The sequence below is a fragment of the Chiloscyllium plagiosum genome, unplaced genomic scaffold (genome assembly GCF_037043375.1).
Source record: "Chiloscyllium plagiosum isolate Xiang-an unplaced genomic scaffold, Cpla_swu_hap1 HiC_scaffold_1, whole genome shotgun sequence".
Classification (NCBI taxonomy): Eukaryota; Metazoa; Chordata; class Chondrichthyes; order Orectolobiformes; family Hemiscylliidae; genus Chiloscyllium; species Chiloscyllium plagiosum.
In genome coordinates, this window is record NW_028270139.1 from 77,009,264 (window position 1) to 77,031,979 (window position 22,716).

Sequence of the window (22,716 nt, forward strand, 5' to 3'; positions counted from 1 at the left end):
ACAAGTCCCCAGGGCCTGATGGGATTTATCCCAGGCTACTGCGAGAGGCAACAGAAGAAATAGTCGGGTCATTAACAAATTTCTTCACATCCTCTTTGACCATAGGTGAAGTTCCAGAGGTCTGAAGATTAGCCAATGTTGTTCCCTTGATTAAGAAAGGAAGCAGGGACAATACAGAAAATTATAGGCCTGTTAGCCTGATGTCTATAATGGGAAAGCTCTTGGAGAAGATACTGAGGGACAAGATACGTGCACATTTGGAAGAAAATGGACTAGTTAGTGGCAGGCAGCATGGTTTTGTCCAGGGAAGGTCATGTCTCACCAACCTGATTGAATATTTTGAAGTGGTGACCAAGATAATTGATGAGAGAAGGGCTGTGGATGTAGTATATATGGACTTTAGTAAGCTATTTGACAAAGTCCAACATGGCAGACTGGTATAAAATCTAAAATCACATGGGATTCTGGATATGCTGGCTAGATGGATACAGAACTGGCTTGGTCATAGAAAACAGAGGGTAGCAGTGGAATGATGCTTTTCAGAATGGAGACTACTAACTAGTGGTGTTCCACAGGAATCAGTCTTAGGTCCTCTGTTGTTTGTAATATATATAAATAATCTGGAGGAAAATGTGAGTTGTCTGATTAGTAAGTTTGCAGATAACACAAAGATTTATGGAATTGCTGATAGTGTCAACAACTGTGAAAGGATACAACAGGATATGGATAGATTGGTGACGTGGGCAAAGAAATAGCAGATGGAATTTAATCCAGACAAATGCAAGGTGATGCATTTGGAGGATCAAAGGTGTGAATTGTGCTGTAAATGGCAGAACATTAGGAACATTAACATACAGGCGTATCTGGGCATGCAGGTCCACAGTTCCCTAAAAGTGGCAACACAGATAGCCAAGGTGATTAAGGTGGCATATGACATGTTTGCCTTCATCGGCCAGGGCATGGAGTACAAGAGTTGGCAAAACATGTTGCAGCGACTTAAAACCCTTGTTAGGCTGCCTTTGGAGTATTGTGTACAGTTTTGGTCACCACATTGCTAGAAGGATGTGGAAGTTTTGGAGAGAGTGTGGAGAAGATTCATGAGGATGTTGCCTAGTCTTGAGGTATTGGCTATGAGGAAAGGTTAAAAAGACTAGGATTGTTTTCACTAGAAAGATGGCAGCTGAGAGGAGACATGATAGAGGTCTACAAAATTATGACAGGAGCAGATAGGTTTTTTTTCACAGGGTTGAAGTTTCAATTACAATGGGACACTGGTTCAAGGTGAAGGGGGAAAGTTTGAGGGAGAATGTTTTTCACGCAGAGAGTGGTAGGAGCCTGGAACACACTGCCAGAAGAGGTGGTGGAAGCAGACACATTGATATCTGCATGGTTACATGAATAAGGAGGGAATAGAGGGATACAGACCAAATAAGGGTACATGGTTTGTTTTCTAATTTAGTTAGGGTAGGATGATTAGCACAGGCTGGGAAGGCTAAAGGGTCTTTTCCTGTGCTGTACTTCTTTTTTGTTCTCTTTTGTTCTAATCTCCCCATAAATGCTGAACAGAGTTATTGATTAAAGAATACACAAGACAGTTTCTCACTGGTTTCTCACATCTGCTTTAAACTGATGCATTAACTCCTTTTTCCAAATATCCCTTGAAGTGTAACCCTCAAGGTTCCAGCTTCTTTGCTGTCACCACCAATATTGTTCAACTGTTGACCACGGGTTCAGATAGAAGACAGTAGTTGTAGAATTACAGGAACACAGAATTGTCATGATGCAAAAGGAAACCATTCAGCCCATCATGCCTATGCCAGCTCTGAAATGAGCATCATTACCTACTGCCAATCTCCCACACTTTCCCCATAACCTGCATACCATTTCTATTCAGAAATCATCTAAAGCCCTCTTGAATGTTTCAATTGAACCTGCCTCCACCACTTTCCAGGCAGAACATTCCGTACCTTCTCTATTCCCTGAGCAGAACAGACTTTTTTTCTCTCACATGACCTTTGCTTCTTTTGCATATCACTTTAAATCTATGCCCTCTTATTCTTGCTCCTTTTCCAAGCAGCCTGAACTGCTTCTCCCTACCTACTCTATCCAATCCGCTAATGATTTTAATAAACCTCTATCAGATTTATTCTTAGCCCTCTTCTCTCCAAAGAGAACTGTCACAATAAACCCTTCTCCCCAACACCCACTGACTTACTACTGACTCCCATTCACAACTATTCTCCGGACTACCCTCCTGAATGCTGAATTCGCCACTGAGATACTGCCAGATCCATTCACTACCTTTCCCTTCCTACCCCAACCGGACTGATTTCCAGCTCTCACATCCCAATAACCCAACTCCTGCATTGGTACCCCATCTGCCCAGACCCCACATCCCCAATCTCCTCAATCTAGCTTCCCTGGTGTACCCTAACCTTATCCTACTTACCCATCACTTTAATCTCACACCTACCTGTCATTTGTACCCTCACCTAAACTAGCAACGACACTGTGCACTCATGTGTCACCCTATCCCCTATTTATTTGTCACCCACCTGGCATACTTCTTCCCTGCACACCTGATATTTCTCTCCTACCTGGCATATGAACCTATAATCCATCTTATAACTTATATTCCACCCTCCTAGCACCTTACCCCCTCACTTATCTTATGCACTTGTCTTCTGTCAGTACCTGTCAAAAGAGACTTGACAAACACACAAATTAGAAGCATAAATAGACTATCAACCACTCAAGCCTATTTGACATTTAATAACTTCATGGCTTCTCTGTGCTCTGAACTCTGCCTTCCATCTATCGCACTCAGTTCACCCCATGATCAACAATTCCCTTACCTTCAAATGATCCTGCCTCCACCACCTTCTGAGGCAGTATTCCAAACCATTTGACAGAAAAACAATCCTTTCTATGTCCTAAGAAGATGTCACATAATTTTCAAATTATGGCCCCCTGTTCTGAATTCACACACAAGAGGAAACATCCTTTCCATCTCTGTCTTGTCAAATCATTCTGGGTTGAATATACTTGCCACCCCTTGCTCTTCTAAATTTCAGTGGTTTGTCCAAATATCCATATAAAACTGCACATTTCAGGTATCAATCTAATAAACCTCCTCTGAGCCACCTCCAATGCATCCTTCATCAAATAAGGAGACTAAAACAGTAAACAGTGTTTGAATTGTAGTCTGTGCGGTGCCATATAAAACTAAAGCAACATCCTTATTTATATGTTCACTTCCTCTCGTAATAAAGAATAGAATTCCATTAGCCTTCACTTCTTGCTGTGTCAGCATACTAACTTCTTGTAATTCACATACTCGATCTTGTAACACATTCTCTCTTTAAGTAAAAAGAGAACAACTTCACATATTCCCACATTACAGTCCATCCATTAGTCTTTTATCCAATCACTCAACATATTTATATCCAACTGCATCCTCACTATTTCCTCTTAAGAATATATTTTCCTACCTTTTGTCATCTGTAAGTTTAGCAACCATTTCTTTATGTCCTTCATTAAAGTCATTAATATAAATTGTGAAAGCTGAGGCCATAACATAGATCCCTGTGGGATTCCACTTGTCAGATCCTGCCAATCTGAAAAAAGACTCATTTCTGAGTGCTGTCTGTTTTTTGTGAGCCAGCTAATTTTCTATCCATACTAACTTGCTACACCCTCCACTACGAGTTCCTGCTCTGTGCAATAACATTTTCTATGGCACTTTGATAAATGCCTTCTAGAAATCTAACTACAGGACATCCAAACACTTGTTATTGTCTGTAGAACACGTCCAAATAACTCCAAGAAATTGGTTAAACATGATTTTTGTTTCACAAATCTATGCTGACTCCACCATAATACCTTGATTTTTTGAAGGTACTGTTATAACCTCATTTCTAATGCTATCAATTCTAATGCTATCTCCACAACGAATATAAAACTAAATGATTTTTTGTGTGTCCTTCCTTTCTTGAACCGAGGGATTATATTTGTTACTTTCCAATCTGATGGCACATTCTAAAATTTTGTAAATGTTAGAACATTAGCACAAATGCATCTACTATTTCATTAGTCACTTCTTTTAAGGGCCTAAGATGAAATCCCTGTTAGCTCACAGTTTGATCAGTTTGCTCAGTACCACTTCTCTAAGGATTTGTATTTTCACTAAGTTCCACTCATTCTTCTACTTACTTATTTATAACTTTACTGCAATGTTACTTGGTATCCTAGAAAGTGAAGACAAAAGCAAAATGTTATTTGCCACTTATCATCCTTATCATGAGGCCTGGTATACTGCGGTGAGTAATTCATCTCCTGACTCCCCAAAGCTTGTTCACTATCTAGACAGCACAAGTCAGGAGTGTGATGGAATACTCTCCACTTACCTGGATGGGTACAGCTCCAACTACATTCAAGAAAATTGACACCATCCAGGACAAAGCAGCCTGATTGGCACCACATCCACAAACATCCACTCCCTCTACCACTGACATTTAATAGCAGCTGTATGAACTATCTATATGATGCAATGCAGAAATTCACCAATGATCCTCAGACAGCACCTTGCAAACCCAATGACCTCTTCCGTCTAGAAAGAGAAGTGCAACAGATTCATGGGAACATCACCACTTGCAAGTTCCCCTCCAAGCCATTCACCCTCCTGACTTGGAAATATATCACTGTGGCTGGGTCAAAATTCTAGAATTCGATCCCTAAGGGCATTGTGGGTAAACCTACAGCTTGTGAACTGCAACGTTCAAGAAAGCAGCTAACCACCACGTTCTCAAGAGCAACTAGAGAAGGCCAATAAAAATGCTGGCCAGCCAGTGATGTCCATATAGCACAAGTTGTTGAGGAAATTACTTAGTGTGAGATTTCAAGTCTTGTTTTCAAGAAGTCTTATTTTTCGTGAATTCACGGAGAGGATGCCATAGTCTTCAATGTCTCACAGCACTCTCCCGAGCCAAACAGTCAGCCTATATTTATGCAATGATACAAAAACTTTGCTTGTTTTACTTAGATTACATTCAGCACTCAAGTAATGTTGAATACAATAATTCAAGATAAAGAAAAGCACAGTGTAGCTCCTCCCTTTGTTCCCAATGTTGCTCAAGGACAGAGAGACTAACAAGCTGAAGATACACTCTATATTTCCTCAAACTATAATTCCTCAACCTCAGTCTTTATCTCCAGCAGTATTTTTCCAATACAGCTGCAAGCCTGAGAGCCAGGTCACCTTTTACCTTGGTCAAGTATCTATCATGCAGCAGTATGCCAAGGTCTTACTATGTCCACACAAGTGAAGTTTAAAAAAATCCCTAACCTGAAGGTTGTCCAAGCTCTGTTGCAGATAAGACTGGTTGGATAAGACTGGTTGGATAAGACTGGTTGGATAAGACTGGTTGGATAAGACTGGTTGGATAAGATTAGTTGGATCAGTATCTGCTGAACATTGTGTACACATTAGCGAACTTTCCCACTTCTGACATTATGACAGAAGGAAGTTAATTGATGAAGTAGTTGAAGATGGTTGCGATTAAGACAATATTCCCATGGATGCCTGCAGAGAGTTCCTGGAGGTGAGGAGATTGAATTCCAACAACTACAACCATGGTAAGATATGTAAACGCGTGTTGTACTTGCTATTGACTACTAAGATTACAGTAATCTCTGTAATATATCTCTGTTGGTGGGGTCCGTTTGTAGGTGGTGGAAATGTCAGTGGATGATGCAATTTATATGGAGGTTGGTGGGGTGGAAGATGAGGACCAGGAGGGTTCTTTCCTTGTTGTGGTTAGATGGGTGGGGCTCAAGGGCGAAGGTGGAGGGTGTGGATGAGATGCGTTGGAGGGTATCTTAAACCACGTGGGAGGGGAAATTGCGGTCTTTAAAATAGGAGGCCATCTGGTGTGTTCTGTGGTGGAACTGGTCCTCCTGGTAGCAGATGCAGCGGAGGTGGAGGAATTGGGAATAGGAGACAAGCATTTTTGCAGGAGGCAGGGTGAGAGGAATTGTAACCCAGGTATTTGTGGGAGTTGGTGGGTTTGAGGAAAATGTCAGTGTTGAGTCGGTCATTGTTGATGGAGATGGAGATGGAGAGGCCCAAAAAGGGGAGAAAGGTGTCAGAGATGGTCCAGGTGAATTTAAGGACGGGGTGGAATGTGTTGGTGAAGTCGATGAACTGTTCAACATCCTCGTGGGAGCACGAGGTGGTGCTAATGCAGTCATCAGTGTAACGAAGGAAAAGGTAGGGAGTGGTGCCGGTGTAACTGCAGAAGATAGACTGTTCTATGTAGCCAACAAAAAGACAGGCATAGCTGGGGTCCATGCGAGTGCCCATGGCTAGCCCTTTCGTCTGGAGGAAGTGGGAGGATTCGAAGGAGAAATTGTTGAAGGTGAGGACCAGTTCAGCCAAACGAATACGAGTGACAGTGGAAAGGTGCTGGTGGGGACGTCGGGAGAGGAAGAAACGTAGGGCTTGGAGGCCCTGGTCATGGCAGATGGTAATCTGAAGTTTGGCCTCATAGCCAATTAAGCTTCCCCTTGCGTCCTTCCAAAGACTGTGGGTGAACTGCAAGACTCCTTACTCCTCTGTACGTAAGTTTGATGCTATGTATGCCCTTGTCAGGCAGTTGCATGACTTGTCTGTAAGACAGCATCAAAAGAACAGGAGAATCGACGTTTCGGGCATAAGCCCTTCTTCAGGATTCCTGAAGAAGGGCTTATGCCCGAAACGTCGATTCTCCTGTTCCTTTGATGCTGCCTGACCTGCTGCGCTTTTCCAGCAACACATTTTTAAGCTCTGATCTCCAGCATCTGCACTCCTCACTTTCTCCTTGTCTGTACGACAGCTTTCCCAATTTTGTGAAGCACAAGCATCCAGATCTCAGTAAGGAGGACTTTGTAGTTTCAATAGAGCTTTTGCCAGTTAAGTCAACTATATTGCTGTGGTCTGGAATCATATGTCTTAATTTCTCTGAATATCAGAGAACCAGACCACCACAGATGTGCCTTCCTGAACCATAAGTTTTACAACAATGATTTTATAGTCACCATTTTGTTTTAAATTCTGGATTAATTAATCAAGTTAAATTCCACTAGCTTCTGTGATAGGATTTGAGTCAATATTCCCTGTATATTAGGCTAGGTTTACTGGATTATTTGTCTAGTGACATTATGGCTGTGCACTGCCTCCCACAGAATGCTGAACTGCTGTGGAGTAATGAGATCTTTGCCCATTTTGCAATCTAATTAGCAAGTTGGGGGATCTCACATGCTAGTTCTAATGCACATGTCTATGTGAGATTGACTGTGTACTTTGTGACCTCTTACAATAGTATCCAGAGAGAATAACTTGTGTGTGGATTGGAAGGTGTGACCACTTTTTTGGTCATGCATCTCTAAGGAGATGAGAGTTTATGAAGTATTTAGAGGATGGAAATTGTTGTCCCTTTAGCTTGCCTTATTCCCTGTTCCACCCTCAGCAGGTATGTGCACCGGATTCAAAACATTAACTCTGTTTTCTCTCCAATGATAGACCTGTTGAATTTCTCCAGCAATTTCTGATTTTGTGTTTGTTCTACTGTGCAGTTGTTGGGAAGTTCTACTTCAAGACATCATTCATCTTTCCCACGTCAAGCTTAAAGCAGAAATATTTCTGAGTATTTTATTTTGTAGTAGGATTAATAGGCTCTTGAAGATATTCAGAGAAATTAAGACACTAGTTGCTAGTGTTATTATGTTGACTTTCTAGGATCCTGTCTTTTCTGAAAGTTCCAAGGATTGATAAATTGATGTTCTTTAATCTATCTATGCATTGTAAGAAAGTATAATTGAAGCATATTCAATAACTTTCAAAGTGGAATTGGAAGAACCAACACATGTGAAATCTGTTAAACCATAAACAGTTTGCAGGGAATTCGTAGTGGGATCACAATGGCAGTACATCTTGACACACGTAACTAAATAGTCTCCTTTCAACAAATTCATCACTGTTATTCCAAAGTACAGTTGGTGGTGCTACTGCAAGTTCCTGGTACTTGAAAATTACTGTGAAAAATGGATATTAATGTTTAAATGTACTTATATCAAATAAACAAGATCGGTTTCAGCTGTTCCTCTGTGTTGCAACTTGAATAACACCCTCTCATTCTGAAGTTTGAGTTTCGTTTTTAACTATGTATTATTTGACTAAACTAATGAAGGAAAATCTGATTTAGACTATGTTAGTTAATGCCGTTGAACAGTTCTTAATCTCAAAATCAAAGTAAAACCACTTACTTTGGCTTTTTTTTTGTATTTTTATGCCTAAAAAAATTCCTTTCTAGCTTAAGAATGTTTTAAAAAAGGAGATTGAAATATCTTGCCTTTATTAGAGCCAAAAAGCACAAATGTAGAATTGCTGTAGTCAGGCTAACAGAGCGTTTAACGGCTTATAGCAGACCCTGAGTAGGTGGTGCTGGGTCTGGACAAAATATTAGCTGAATACTGTTGTGTCTGAATGAAATGGCTGAATAACATGGGTATTCAGGATATGGCCACTTCCATCTTATAAACTTGTGAAATTAATGGCAGGAAAATGCCAGCTTTTTGCCCTGGTCTCCCCTGCTGGCATTACTTGACCTGATTGCCACAGGCAATCCAAGAAACTGGCTCAACTTTTGTTATTGTCCAATAACATAAGCTGATCTCCCATTCCCATTCTGGAGTGCAATGTGCCAACTTAATCAGCTCCCACTCTTAGCTGTCTGAATAGAGTGATTAAGATAATTAAATGTTAATCCCAATCTGTAATTATGAAGTAAATGTATCAAAGGTTTGCATGATTTTACCGATGGTTTACCAATAAGGCTTAATATCTTCCTTTACAACACTCAGCCTCTCAGCCTTTATTCCTGATGAAGGGCTTTTGCCCGAAACGTCGATTTTGCTGCTTGTCGGATGCTGCCTGAATTGCTGTACTCTTCCAGCACCACTGATCCAGACTCTCATTACAAGTAGATAATATTTACAAAACAATATGAAAATTGTTAACTTCTTGCATTGTCTTTCAGTTCAAATATCAGCAACATCATCCGTATTTTAAAAAAATAATAGAACTTCCAACACTTGTGGAAAGCATATTTCTTACAATTCCTGTGGTTAAAAATATTTAATCCTTGCAGTGTGATTAAAATTTATATACACATTGTATTATCTAGCGAAACAAAATAATTTAAACTGTGTGGCTGCATGTCTGTGCCATAATTGGAGCACTTTGTCTTGCCACTGTTTAGTTTTCAGAAATAAGTACACTGCTGTGATTCTTTTCATTGTCACGAGAAGCTACTTGAAGTAAATCCAGAGCTGCCATATACATCTTCTATTGCTGAGATGGAGAATCAAGAATAATGAGTTCTCCGTAGTGAATTAATTATGTGAGTCAGTCATTACATCAGGCCATTCTCTGCAGAGAATCTGGGATTTTTATGAACAGGGCAAGTAACTGTGTACTTCCTTACCAATCAGATGAAGTATTATTAACAAGCAGCAAAGGGTCAGAATGTATTCGTATCAATATGAATACTTATGTCCAATCAGATTCAGAAAGTGTCGTAAAGAAATCGAATGGTGTTGAGATAGAGAGAGAGAGAGAGATAAAAGGTCCAAAAAATAAAAGATAAGCAAAATTGTCAAAACATTTTTGGATTAGAAAATCTCCCAAACACATTCAAGTATGAATGAATGAGATTTCACATTTGTAAATGTTAATTTTCAGCAAAATCGGAAAATTATAGAAACATTGGTGAAGCTGTTTGGCAGTATTTGAGACTTATTACATCATTAAAAATTAACTTAGAGTGGAATGGACAGGCTCTAACATTTGCTAACGTTTATTTTTGCTTTGTTCTTTCACAGGATATGCACATTATTGGTTAGGACAGCATTTGTTGTATATCCCTAATTGCCCTGGAGATGGCGGTAGTGAGCCATCTTCTTGAACTGCTGCAATCCAGGTAGCATAGGTACACAGGGCAGTTAGGAAGGGAGTTCTAGGATTTCAACCCATGATATAGTTCCAAGTCAGGATGAGATGTGGGCTTGGAGGCGAACTTTCAGGCAGTGGTGTTCCCATGCACCTGTTGCCCTTGTCTTTCTAGATAGGAAAACCATAGGTTTGTACAATATTTTTGCAGGAGGCTGGGTGAGTTATTGCAGGGCATCTTGTAGATAGTGCACATTGCTTCCGAGGTTCATCATTACTTGAGGAAGTGAAAACTGAAAGTAGTGGATGGTGTGCCAATCAAGCAAGTTGCTTTGCCCTGGATAATGTCACGATTTTCAAATGTTGTTAATCAGGCACCCAGGCAAGTGTTTCATCAAATTCCTGACTTGTGCCTTGTAGATAGTGAACAGGCATTAGGGAGAAGGGAGTTGAACAACTCACTGCAGATTTCGTAGACTCTAACCTAGCACTGTCACCCTAGTATTCAGTTTGGTACCTGGCCAATGGTAAACTCAGGATGTTGATGATAAGACATTCAGTGAGGGAATTCCATTGATTATTAAAGAGATCAACATAGGTGGCCATTCCCCAACACGTGTGGCATTTATGTTACTTACCACTCATTAGCCTGAGCCTGTATATATCCAGATCTTTAACAGAAATTGCTGGAGAAACTCAGCAGATCTGGCAGCATCTGTGGAAATAAAGCAGAGTTAATGTTTTGAGTCCAGTGACCCTCGTTCAGATTTCCAGCACCTGCAGTTCTTTAGATTAGATTACTTACAGTGTGGAAACAGGCCCTTCAGCCCAACAAGTCCACACCGACCCGCCGAAGCGCAACCCACCCAGACCCATTCCCTTACATTTACCTCTTCACCTAACACAATGGGCAATTTAACATGGCCAATTCACCTAACCTGCACATTTTTTGGAAACCGGAGCACCCGGAGGAAACCCATGCAGACACGGGGAGAATGTGCAAACTCCACACAGAGAGTCGCCAGAGGCGGGAATTGAACCTCGGTCTCTGGCACTGTGAAGCAGCAGTGCTAACCACTGTGCCACGTGCTGCCCACATATTGTATCTATATTTCATATTGTATCTATATCTTGCTGCATTTAGACATGAACTGCTTCAGTATCTGAGGATTTGTGAATGATGCTGAACATTGCACAATCAGTGAACATCCCCACTTCTGACGTTATGATCAAGGGAAGATTATTGATGAAACATGTGAAGATGGGCCTGGGGCACTCTCCTGTTGAAATCCTACAGTAATGTTCTGGAATTGAGACTACTGATCTTCAACAACCACAACTATTTTCCTTTGTTCTAAGTATGATTCCTATCAGTCCAGAGTTTTCCCCTAATCTCCAATGACCTCATGTTTGCTAAAGTTCCTTTGTGTCACACTTTATTGACGAGTGCCTTTATGTCATTTTCATCTCACCTCTGGATTTCAGCTTTTTTTCTGCGTTTCAACTAAGGTGGCAGTCAGGTTAGAAGCTGAGTGGTGCTTGTGGAACTTAACTAATTAACAGTGAACAGATTAATACTGTGTAAGTGCCACTTCATAGCACTGTTGACTCTTTCCATTACTTTGTGGTGTTTGAGAGTAGGCTGGTAACATGGTAATTGGCTGGGTTAGACTTATCCTCAATTTTGTGCACAGGACATACCTGGGAAATTTTCCACAGTGCAGTTATATGAGAATGGCTCAGCTAGGGAGAGCAGCTAATTCTGGACCACAAGCCTTCAGGATGTTTGGCAGTTATCAAATCCTGTATCCTTTCAGTATCCAATGCCATTAGCTGTTTCTTGATATCACACAGTGAACACTGTACATCAAACTGGTTGAAAGCTGGCAGCTGTGATGTTGCAGACCTCAGAAGAAGGCCAAGATGTATCATGTACCTGACATTTCTGACTGAAGATGTTTCTTCAACCTTGTCTTTTGCACTGGTGTGTTAGGCTCTCCTCTCAATGAGGATGGAGATACTTGTAGATCCTCACTTCCTGTCCATTGTTTAATTGTCCACCATCATTCATGACTGAATGTGACAGTACTGAAGAGCTTAAATCTGGTACTCTAATAAATTGGTTAAACATAATTTCCATTTTATGAAACAATGACAACTCTGCCTGGTTGAATTGAGATTATCTGAATGTCCTCCTTTATCTTCATTAACAATGGTTTCCAGCCTTTCCCTACCACAGATGTTAGGCTAACTGTTCCGTAGATTCCTGATTTTTTTGTTTCCTTCCTTTCCTGTACAGACCAGTTATTGTTACTGTTTTCCAATGGGACCTTTCCAGAACCAAGGAAATTTTGGAAAGCTTAAAAACAGAAGACATAAAAGCATAAGGAAGCCATTCAGCCCAATGAATCTGCTCAGCCATTCAATGAGACCATGCCAGGTCTGATCAACTTCAACTCCACTTTCCTTCCTTTGCCCATAATCCTTGATTCGCTTACAGATTAAAAATCAGTCTACATCTGTTCAGTTCTGAAGAAGGGCCACTGGACTCAAAATGTTAACTTTGTTTTTCTCTACACAGATGCTGCCAGACCTGTTGAGTTTCTCCAACAATTTATTTTGTTTCAGATCTCTAGCATCCGCAGTTCTTCATTTTATCTAAAAATCTGTCTCAGCCTTGAATATACTTAACAACATTATGTTAAGGTTGTACAAGACATTCGTGTGACCTCTTCTGGAGTACTGTATCTAGTTCTTGTTGCCCTGTTATAGGAAGGATATTATAAAGAGGGGTCAGAAGAAATTTTCCAGGTTGATGCTGGGAATTGAGGGTTTGAGTTATAAGGAGAAGTTGGATAGGCAAGAACGTTTCTTCACTGGAGTGCAGGAATTTGAGGGGTGACCTGATAGAGGTTTACAAATTCAAGAGGGGTGCAGATAAGATGAATGACAGTTGTCTTTTCCCTAGGGTACAGGATTTCAAGACTGGAAGGCATATTTTTAAGGTGAGAGGAGAAAGACTTTAAAAAAGGCGTGGGGCTTTTTTTAACACAGAGTTTGAGTATGGTATGAACTTCTAGAGGAAGTGGTGGACGCGGGTACAATTACAAAGTTTAAAAGGTACTTGGATAAGTACATGAATAAGAAATGTTTGGAGGGATATGGGCCAAATGCAAGCAGGTGGGACAAGTTTAGTTTGGGATTATTGTCAGTGTAGACTAGTTGGACCAAAGGGTCTGTTTCTGTGCCTTATGACCCTATGACTCAATAACTCAGCATTAGCAGCTCTGCAGTAAAGAACTCTACACATTCATTACCCTCAGAGAAGAAAATTCTTCTCATATCTTTCTTAAATGGAGTGTCACATACTTTGAGATTATGCCCTTTTGTCCCAGACTCTCCAACAGGGGAAACAGTCTCTCCATATATAACCTGCCAAGCCCCCTAAGAATATTGCATGTTACAATAAGGCCATCTCCCATTCTCCTAAATTCCAATAAGTTTAAGCCTAGTCTATTCAATTTCTCTTCATAAGAAAATCTCTCCATACCTGAGATCAATCTGATGAATCTTCTTTCGACTGATTCTAATGCCAGTGTATCTTGACTCAGACAAGGGAACAAAATTGTACAATGTTCTCAATGTGAACTGACTAGTGCCTTTGACACTATTAGCAAGAATTTCTGCTTTTTATGCTCTGTTTCCTTTAAAATAAAAGCCAATGGCCCATGCTGTGTCAACATGGCTTCATAAAAAGGGAAATCACGTCTGACTAATTTACGAGAGATTTTTGAGGAAGTCTCAAGCAGAGTGGATAGGGAGGAACTAGTAGATGTGTTGTATTTTGATTTCTAGAAAGCATTTGACAAGTTACCTCACAGAAGATGAAATCATAAAAATAAGAGACTATGGTGTTGAAGGTAGTACATTGACGTGGATAAAGAATTAACTAATGGGCAGGAAACGGGGAGGGGGGTAGGGCGGGGGGGACAAGGGACTCTTTTTCAGGTTACTCCGACAACCACAGGGAGTTCCATAAGGATCAGTGCTGATAGTGCAACAGTTTATTATATATATTAGTGACATGGAGAAAAGTAGCGGATATACTGTTGCCAAATTTTCAGATGACACAAAGAGGTGTAAAACTTGCAAGAGGAGTACAAACAATTTACAAAGAGATATTGATAGGTTAAGTAAGTGGACAAAACTTTGGCAAATTGAGTATAATGTTGGAAAATGTAAAATTGTTCATTTTAGAAGAGGGAGCAAAAGAACTGAATATTATTTAATTGAAGAAAAACAGTAGAAAGATTTAACACAAAGTGACTTAGAGTCATAGAGTCATAGATATGCACAGCATGGAAACAGACCCTTCAGTGCAACTCGTCCATGTTGACCAGGTATTCTAAATTAATCTAGTCCCATTTGCCAGCATTTGGCCAATATTCCTGTAAAGCTTTCCTATTCATGTACTCATCTAATGTCTTTTAAATGTTGTAATCGTATCAGACTCCCCCATCTCCTCTGGCAGCTCATTCCATACATGTACCACCGTCTCAACTTAAAACTATGCCCTCTAGTTTTGCACTCGTCTACCCTGGGGAAAAGACCTCGACTATTCACCCTATCCATTCCCCTCATGGTTTTATAAACTTCCATGAGGTTACCCCTCAGCCTCCAAAGCTCCAGGAAAAGCAGCCATGGCCTAGTCAGCCTCTTCCTATAGCTCAAACCCTCGTGAAGATCTTCGTAAATGTTTTTTTCTGAGTCTGTTCAAGTTTCACAACATCCTTCCTGTAGCAGGAAGACCAGAATTGAAACTCAGAAAGTTAGCACCCCGGGTGCAGCACTTAATCAGGAAGACTAATGGAATGTTGGCCTGTATTTCAAAGGGTTGGATAATAAGAATAAGGAACTCTTACTGTGCAAGCTGCTGCTGAGACCAAATCTGGAATACTGTGTGTAGTTTTGGTCACTTCATTTGAAGAAAGGTATTCCTCCATTGGATGCAGTTCAGAGAAGATTCACTAAGATGATCCTGGTATGGAGGGATTGTCTTACGAGCAAAAATAAACAGGTTGAGACTCTACTATAGTTCAGGAGAATGAGAGGTGATTTCATTAGAATATTTACAATCATAAATAATCGTAAAGGGGCTTGACAGAGTAAACACTGAGACATTGTTTCTCCTTACAGAAGAGTGTAGGACCAGAGGGCACAGTTTAAGAACAAAGCGGTGCCAATTTAAGACTGAGGTGAGAAGTGCTTCTCTCAGAGGATTAGGATTCCTTGGAACTCCTTGCCAGAGAGCTGTGGGGGCAAAGTTCTTGTGTCTATTTAAGGCTGAGATAGATAGATCCTTGATCAGTATGGGAACCAAGGATTACAGGGAAAAGGAAAGTGGATGTGAGGAATGTTGAATTAATTATTTGGATGCGAGCATAAGAGGGACAGTTAATAAATTTGCAGTTGACACCAAAATTGGAGGTGTAGTGGACAGCGAAGAGGGTTACCTCAGATTACAACAGGATCTGGACCAGATGGGCCAATGGGCTGAGAACTGGCAGATGGAGTTTAATTCAGATAAATGCGAGGTGCTGCATTTTGGGAAAGCAAATCTTAGCAGGAGTTATACACTTAATGGTAAGGTCCTAGGGAGAGTTGCTGAACAAAGAGACCTTCAAGTGCAGGTTCATAACTCCTTGAAAGTGGAGTCACAGGTAGATAGGATAGTGAAGGCGGCATTTGGTATGCTTTCCTTTATTGGTAAGAGTATTGAGTACAGGAGTTGGGAGGTCATGTTGCGGCTGTACAGGACATTGGTTAGGCCACTGTTGGAATATTGCATGCAATTCTGGTCTCCTTCCTATTGGAAAGATGTTGTGAAACTTGAAAGGGTTCAGAAAAGATTTACAAGGATGTTGCCAGAGTTGGAGGATCTGAGCTACAGGGAGAGGCTGAACAGGCTGGGGCTGTTTTCCCTGGAGTGTCGGAGGCTGAGGGATGACCTTATAGAAGTTTACAAAATTATGAGGGGCATGGATAGGATAAATAGACAAAGTCTTTTCCTTGGGGTCGGGGGTCCAGAACTAGACGGCATAGGTTTAGGGTGAGAGGGGAAAGGTATAAAAGAGACCTAAGGGGCAACTGTTTCACACAGAAGGTGGTATGTGTATGGAATGAGCTGCCAGAGGATGTGGTGGAGGCTGGTACAATTGCAACATTTAAGATGCATTTGGATGGGTATATGAATAGCAAAGGTTTGGAGGGATATGGGCTGGGTGCTGGTGGTGGGACTAGATTGGGTTGGGATATCTGGTCAGCATGGATGGGTTGGACTGAAGGGTCTGTTTCCATGCTATACATCTCTATGACTCTATAACTATGATCCTATTGAATGGTGGAGCATATTCAAAGGGTTGAATGACGCACTCATGCTACTATTTGTAATGTTATTGTGATTGGCATTGCTTGCCCTATTTCCTACTGAGTCTATATGCTAGGTTATTGTAATTTATGTACAGTGACCCCCAAATTCCTCTGTGCTGCAGCTTTCTCCGTTTAAACAGTATTCCACTCCTCTATTCTTCCTGCCAAAGTGCAAAACCTCGCATGTTCCCATATTGTATTTTGTTTACCAACCACTCACTTAACCTATCTATACCCCTCTGCAAGCTGCTTGTTGCACTTGCACTATATGTATTCCTATCTATTTTTGTGTCATACTTAGCTGTCGTACATTCACTTCCTTCATCTAAGTCATCGACGTATATTGTAAATATTTGTGGCCCTTGCACTGATGCCTGTGTTGCTCCACTAAGTCTCAGTTGCCATCTTGACAATGCCTTCTTTATCCCAACTCTCTATCCATATTAATTAGCTAATCCTCTATCCAAGCTAATATACTAACACCAGGAATTCTATCTTATGAAGTAGTCTCATATGTGGTACCTAAATTGACACCTTTTGAAAATCCAAAATATCACATCTACTGCTTATATTTATCTGTTCTGCTTGTTAACTCTTCAAAGAATTCTAATAAATTTGTCAGGCACAATTCCCCTTCATGAAGTCACGCTGACTCTATTTGATTATATTACCTATTTCTAACTACTCTGTCTTGACATTCTTAGTAATAAACTAATTTTTTCCCAATAGTAGATGCCAAGTTAAATGGCTTGAAGTAACCTATTTTTGTCTCCTTCCCTTATTGAATAAGTTTGTTATATTTTGCAGTTTTGCATTCCTCTAGAACTTTTCTAGAATCTAAGGATTATTGGAAGATTTCTACCAGTGCATCCTTTATCACTGTAGCTACTTCCATTAGTATTCACGGTTGCAACCCATCATCTCCAGGGACTTAGCAGCATTTCACCACATTAGGTTCCTTAATAATTTTTCTTTAGGGATAGTTACTGTTTTTATTTTCGATCCCTGTTTTTTCCCTTTTATTGTTTAGAATTCTAAGAGTGTCCCCTACTGTGAAGACTGATGTATTTATTCAACTTCTCAGCCGTTTTTCTGGTTTCTCATTATCACTTCCCCAGTCTCATTCTCTCAGGGGCTTATGTCCTCTCTGATCTCTCTCTTGTTTTTATATCTTTAAAGAAGCTTTTTGTATCCATGTTTGTCTTACTAGCTTATTTACCCTCAAAGTTTATTTTTTACCTTTTTTTGTCATCTTTTGTTGGCTTTTAAAACATTCCCAATCTCCTTGGTTGCCACTAATCTTTGTCAGTAACCATGTTGTATGTTTTCAATTCAGTTTTGTTCTCTTAACTTCCTTGGTTAATCATGGTTGGTTCATCTTCCTTGTTGGAATTTTTCTTTGTTATGAGTAATGAATATCAACTGTCTTTTTTGCTAACCTCCTTTCCCAGTCCACTCCAGCCAACTCTGCTCTCATTCTTTCTAAATTCCTACCTATTTAAGTTTAGCACAGTTGTTTAAGCCAAGTTCCTCACTCTCAAACTGAATGCTAAATTCTACCACGTTCTGGCCATTATTTCCAAGGGGATCTTGTGCTCTGATATCATATTAAACCTGCCACATTACAAATTACCAGATCCAAAATAGCCTAATTTTTGATCAGAGCTGCAACAAATTGTTCCAGGAAACTGTCTCAAATACACTTGAAGAAGTTTTAAATGTAGCTGCTTCTGTCAGTTTAATTTTCCAAATCTACATGAAGATTAAAGTCACTCATGATTAAGGTATTCATAGTCCTCAGGTTGCAAACAGGTTCTGTTGTGGCTTCTGTTCACAAATCAAATTACAAGTCAGAACACAATCCAGAGCATTTTAAAGCTGTTGTTCATAAGTACAGAAAATGTTCATATGCTGGGTCTTTAAAATTACAACCATCTATAGAGTTGCATTTGTAAGTACGATCATTCATAAGCCGGACGTTTATAAATTGTGAATCCCCTACAGTGCCTTTTCACATGCCTTCATTATCTTCTGTCCTTCACTTACATGGCCTGTAGACAGTTTACACCAGTCATTTCTTCCCTTTGGAATTGTCACACCCCACTGGAGTAGTGCACTGAAAATCAAGCCCCACTATTTCCAGAGTCATTACAAAAATTAAAGTTCACGAAACTCCTCCAATTTACTTATCTTTTTATACCCAGGTTAACAGAAAGGATGGACCTATTTCTGTATTTTACAAGAATGACCATTTATTGCAAATAAACAGGTACTGTTATTGGTAAACAACTATGAATTGTTGATATATAACTCAACTAGTTAGGACTCTAACTCATTTATAAACTCCTCATTCACATACATCCAGATAGCCACACTCAGACACACACAACAATTGGTATTATGGGTAGAGGCAAACAACTATGAAGGAGGTTCAATGGGCCCTGTCCCTAGGGTTCACTGAGTTAATCATTATAGCTGGCCAGAACTTCTGACCCTCAATCATTCTTCTCCAGATACTTGCACTTCCTTGCAGGAGGCACAGAATGACAGATTCACAAATTATAAAGTCCCTGGCTTAAAAGCCGCAGTTGCATTTTGGGAAAGCAAATCTTAGCAGGACTTATACACTTAATGGTAAGGTCCTAGGGAGTGTTCATGAACAAAGAGGCCTTGGAGTGCAGGTTCATAGCTCCTTGAAAGTAGAGTCACAGGTAGATAAGATAGTGAAGAAGGCATTTAGTATGCTTTCCTTTGTTGGTCAGAGTATAGAGTACAGGAGTTGGGAGGTCATGTTGCGGCTGTACAGGACATTGGTTAGGCCACTGTCGGAATATTGTGTGCCATTCTGGTCTCCTTCCTATGGGAAAGATGTTCTGAGACTTGAAAGGGTTCAGAAAGATTTACAAGGATGTTGCCAGGGTTGGAGGATTTGAGCTAGAGGGAGAGGCTGAACAGGCTGGGGCTGTTTTCCCTCGAGCGTCGCAGGCTGAGGGGTGACCTTATAGAAGTTTACAAAATTATGAGGGGCATGGATAGGATAATTAGGCAAAGTCTTTTCCCTGGGGTTGGGGAGTCCAGAACTGGAGGGCACAGGTTTAGGATGAGAGGGAAAAGATATAAAAAAGACCTAAGGGGCAACTTTTTCACACAGTGAGTGATGCGTGTATTGAATCAGATGCCAGAGGAAGTGGTGGAGGCTGGTACAATTGCAACATTTAAGAGGCACTTGGATGGGTATATGAAGAGGAGAAAGTGAGGACTGCAGATGCTGGAGATCAGAGCTGAAAATGTGTTGCTGGAAAAGCGCAGCAGGTCAGGCAGCATCCAAGGAGTAGGAGAATCGATGTTTCGGGCATGAGCCCTTCTTCAGGAATGAGGAGAGTGTGCCAAGCAGGCTAAGATAAAAGGTAGGGAGGAGGAACTTGGGGGAGGGGTGTTGGAAATATGATAGGTGGGAGGAGATTAAGGTGAGGGTGATAGGCCGGAGTGGGGGTGAGGGTGAAGAGGTCAGGAAGAAGATTGCAGGTTAGGAGGGTGGTGCTGAGTTCGAGGGCTGGGTCTGAGACAAGGTGGGGGAGGGGAAATGAGGAAACTGGAGAAATCTGAGTTCATCCCTCGTGGTTGAAGGGTTCCTAGGCGGAAGCTGAGGCGCTCTTCCTCCAGCCGTCGTATTGCTATGGTCTGGCGATGGAGGAGTCCAAGGACCAGCATGTCCTTGGTGAAGTGGAAGGGGGAGTTGATGTGTTGAGCCACGGGGTGGTTGGGTTGGTTGGTCCGGGTGTCCCAGTGGTGTTCTCTGAAACTTTCCGCAAGTAGGCGGCCTGTCTCCCCAATATAGAGGAGGCCACATCGGGTGCAGTGGATGCAGTAAATGATGTGTGTGGAGGTGCAGGTGAAGTTGTGGCGGATATGGAAGGATCCCTTGGGGCCTTGGAGGGAAGTAAGGGGGGAGGTGTGGGTGCAAGTTTTGCATTTCTTGCGGCTGCAGGGGAAGGTGCCGGGAGTGGAGGTTGGGTTGGTGGGGGGTGTGGACCTGACAAGGGAGTCACGGAGGGAGTGGTCTTTTCGGAATGCTGATAGGGGAGGGGAGGAAATATATCCCTGGTGGTGGGGTCCGTTTGGAGGTGGCGGAAATGACGATGGACGATACGATGTATCTGAAGGTTGGTGGGGTGGTAGGTGAGGACCAGTGGGGTTCTGTCCTGGTGGCGATTGGAGGGGTGGGGCTCAAGGGCGGAGGAGCAGGAAGTGGAGGAGATGCGGTGGAGAGCATCGTCGATCACGTCTGGGGAGAAATTGCGGTCTTTGAAGAAAGAGGCCATCTGGGTTGTTCGGTAGTGGAACTGGTCCTCCTGGGAGCAGATGCGCCGGAGACGAAGGAATTGGGTATATGGGATGGTGTTTTACAGGGGCATGGTGGGAGGAGGTGTAGTCCAGGTAGCTGTGGGAGTCAGTCGGTTTATTGTAAATGTCCGTGTTGATTCGGTCGCCCGAGATAGAAATGGAGAGGTCTAGGAAGGGGAGGGAGGAGTCTGAGATGGTCCAGGTAAATTTGAGGTCGAGGTGGAAGGTGTTGGTAAAGTGGATGAACTGTTCAACCTCCTCGTGGGAGCAGCGCCAATACAGTCATCGATGTAGCGGAGGAAAAGGTGGGGGATGGTGCCAGTGTAGCTGCGGAAGATGGACTGTTCCAGAATAGGAAGGGTTTGGAGGGATATGGGCTACCCGAGTGAACAGGATGTCTGATACTTCTGTTTTTTTTCCTCCGACACAATCAAGAGGACAGTCCTTCATTCACACTGATCCCTCAGAGCCAACTCTCAGAGAGAACAGAATGTCTGAGACTCCTGTTCTTTTTTTTACCCCCACACTATCACCTAACTGTGGGAGTGATTATTTTTTCCCCAGCACCCATGGTGTGTGTGTGCAGGTGTGAGACACAGTGAGAGACACAAGGTGTACAAATCTTTATTCAAATTTCTGCCACCAGGAAGAAAGGAAACACCCGAGTGGCCAGTGACAAGCAATGCCCTTCCCATCAAAGGGCAATGCTGCGTGGTCAAACAGTGAAGGGGAGGGCAGGGATTAAATCAAAATAGAGTGGGGTGGGGGGGGGGGGGAATGCACTCCACTCCCTGCGGTGCACACCTGTCCCTGAACAACTCCAGGGTGTTGGTGGATACCGCGTGCTCCTTTTCTAGAGACACCCGGGCTCTAACGTAACCACGGAAGAAGGGCAGGCAGTCGGCCCTAACGACCCCCTCCACGGCCCACTGCCTCGACCTGTTTATGGCCAGTTTGGCCAATACTCCTGTTATTTTGTTTTTCCTTTTTTTCATTTTATTTACATATAGAGAGTACTTGACACTGATCCAGCTTCCTCAGAGCCAGATCTCAGAGTCAATAGAACCTCTGACACACCTGTTCTTTTTTTTTCTCTTGTTTTTTTTAACCCCCACACTACCGCAGTTAGTACTTATTCTTTCCCCAGCACCCATGGTGTGTGTGTGCAGGTGTGAGACACAGTGAAAGACACAAGGTGCACAAACCTTTATTCAGTTTCCACCACCAGAAAGAAAGAAAACACCCGAGTGATCAGTGACAAGCAGTGCCCTCCACATCAAAGGGCAATGCTGTGTGATCAAACAGTGAAGGGGAGGGCAGGGATTAAATCAAAATAGAGTTGGAGGGGGAACTAATGCACTCCACTCCCTGCGGTACACACCTCTCCCTGAACAACTCCAGGGCGTTGGTGGAGACCGCGTGCTCCTTCTCCAAGGGCTCTAACGTAACCTCGGAAGAGGGGCAGGCAGTCAGCCCTAACGACCCCCTCCACGGCCCACTGCCTGGACCTGTTTATGGCCAGTTTGGCCAATACTCCTGTTTATTTTTTTTATTTTTTTTATTTTTCTTCTTTTTTTCTTATTTTTATCTTTTTTTTTATATTAACTCCCACACTACCACTTTACTCTGGCAGTGCTTATTTTTTCCCCAACACCCATGTTGTGTGTGTGCAAGTGTGAGACACAGTGAAAGACACAATGTATACAAATCTTTATTCAATTTCCACCACCAGGAAGAAATACTACTGTTTTTTTAATATTATTTCAGGGATATGAGCATTAATGATAAGAATTGACTTAACTCCACGAAGGCTGATACCATCAAATCACCCTTTATTTACATGTACACAGTACATGACACTGACCCAGCTGCCTCAGAGCCAGCTCTCAGAGTGAACAGACCCCCGACACTCCTGTTTGTCTTTTTAAAGTTTTTTTTTCCTTTTTTTATTTTTTTTT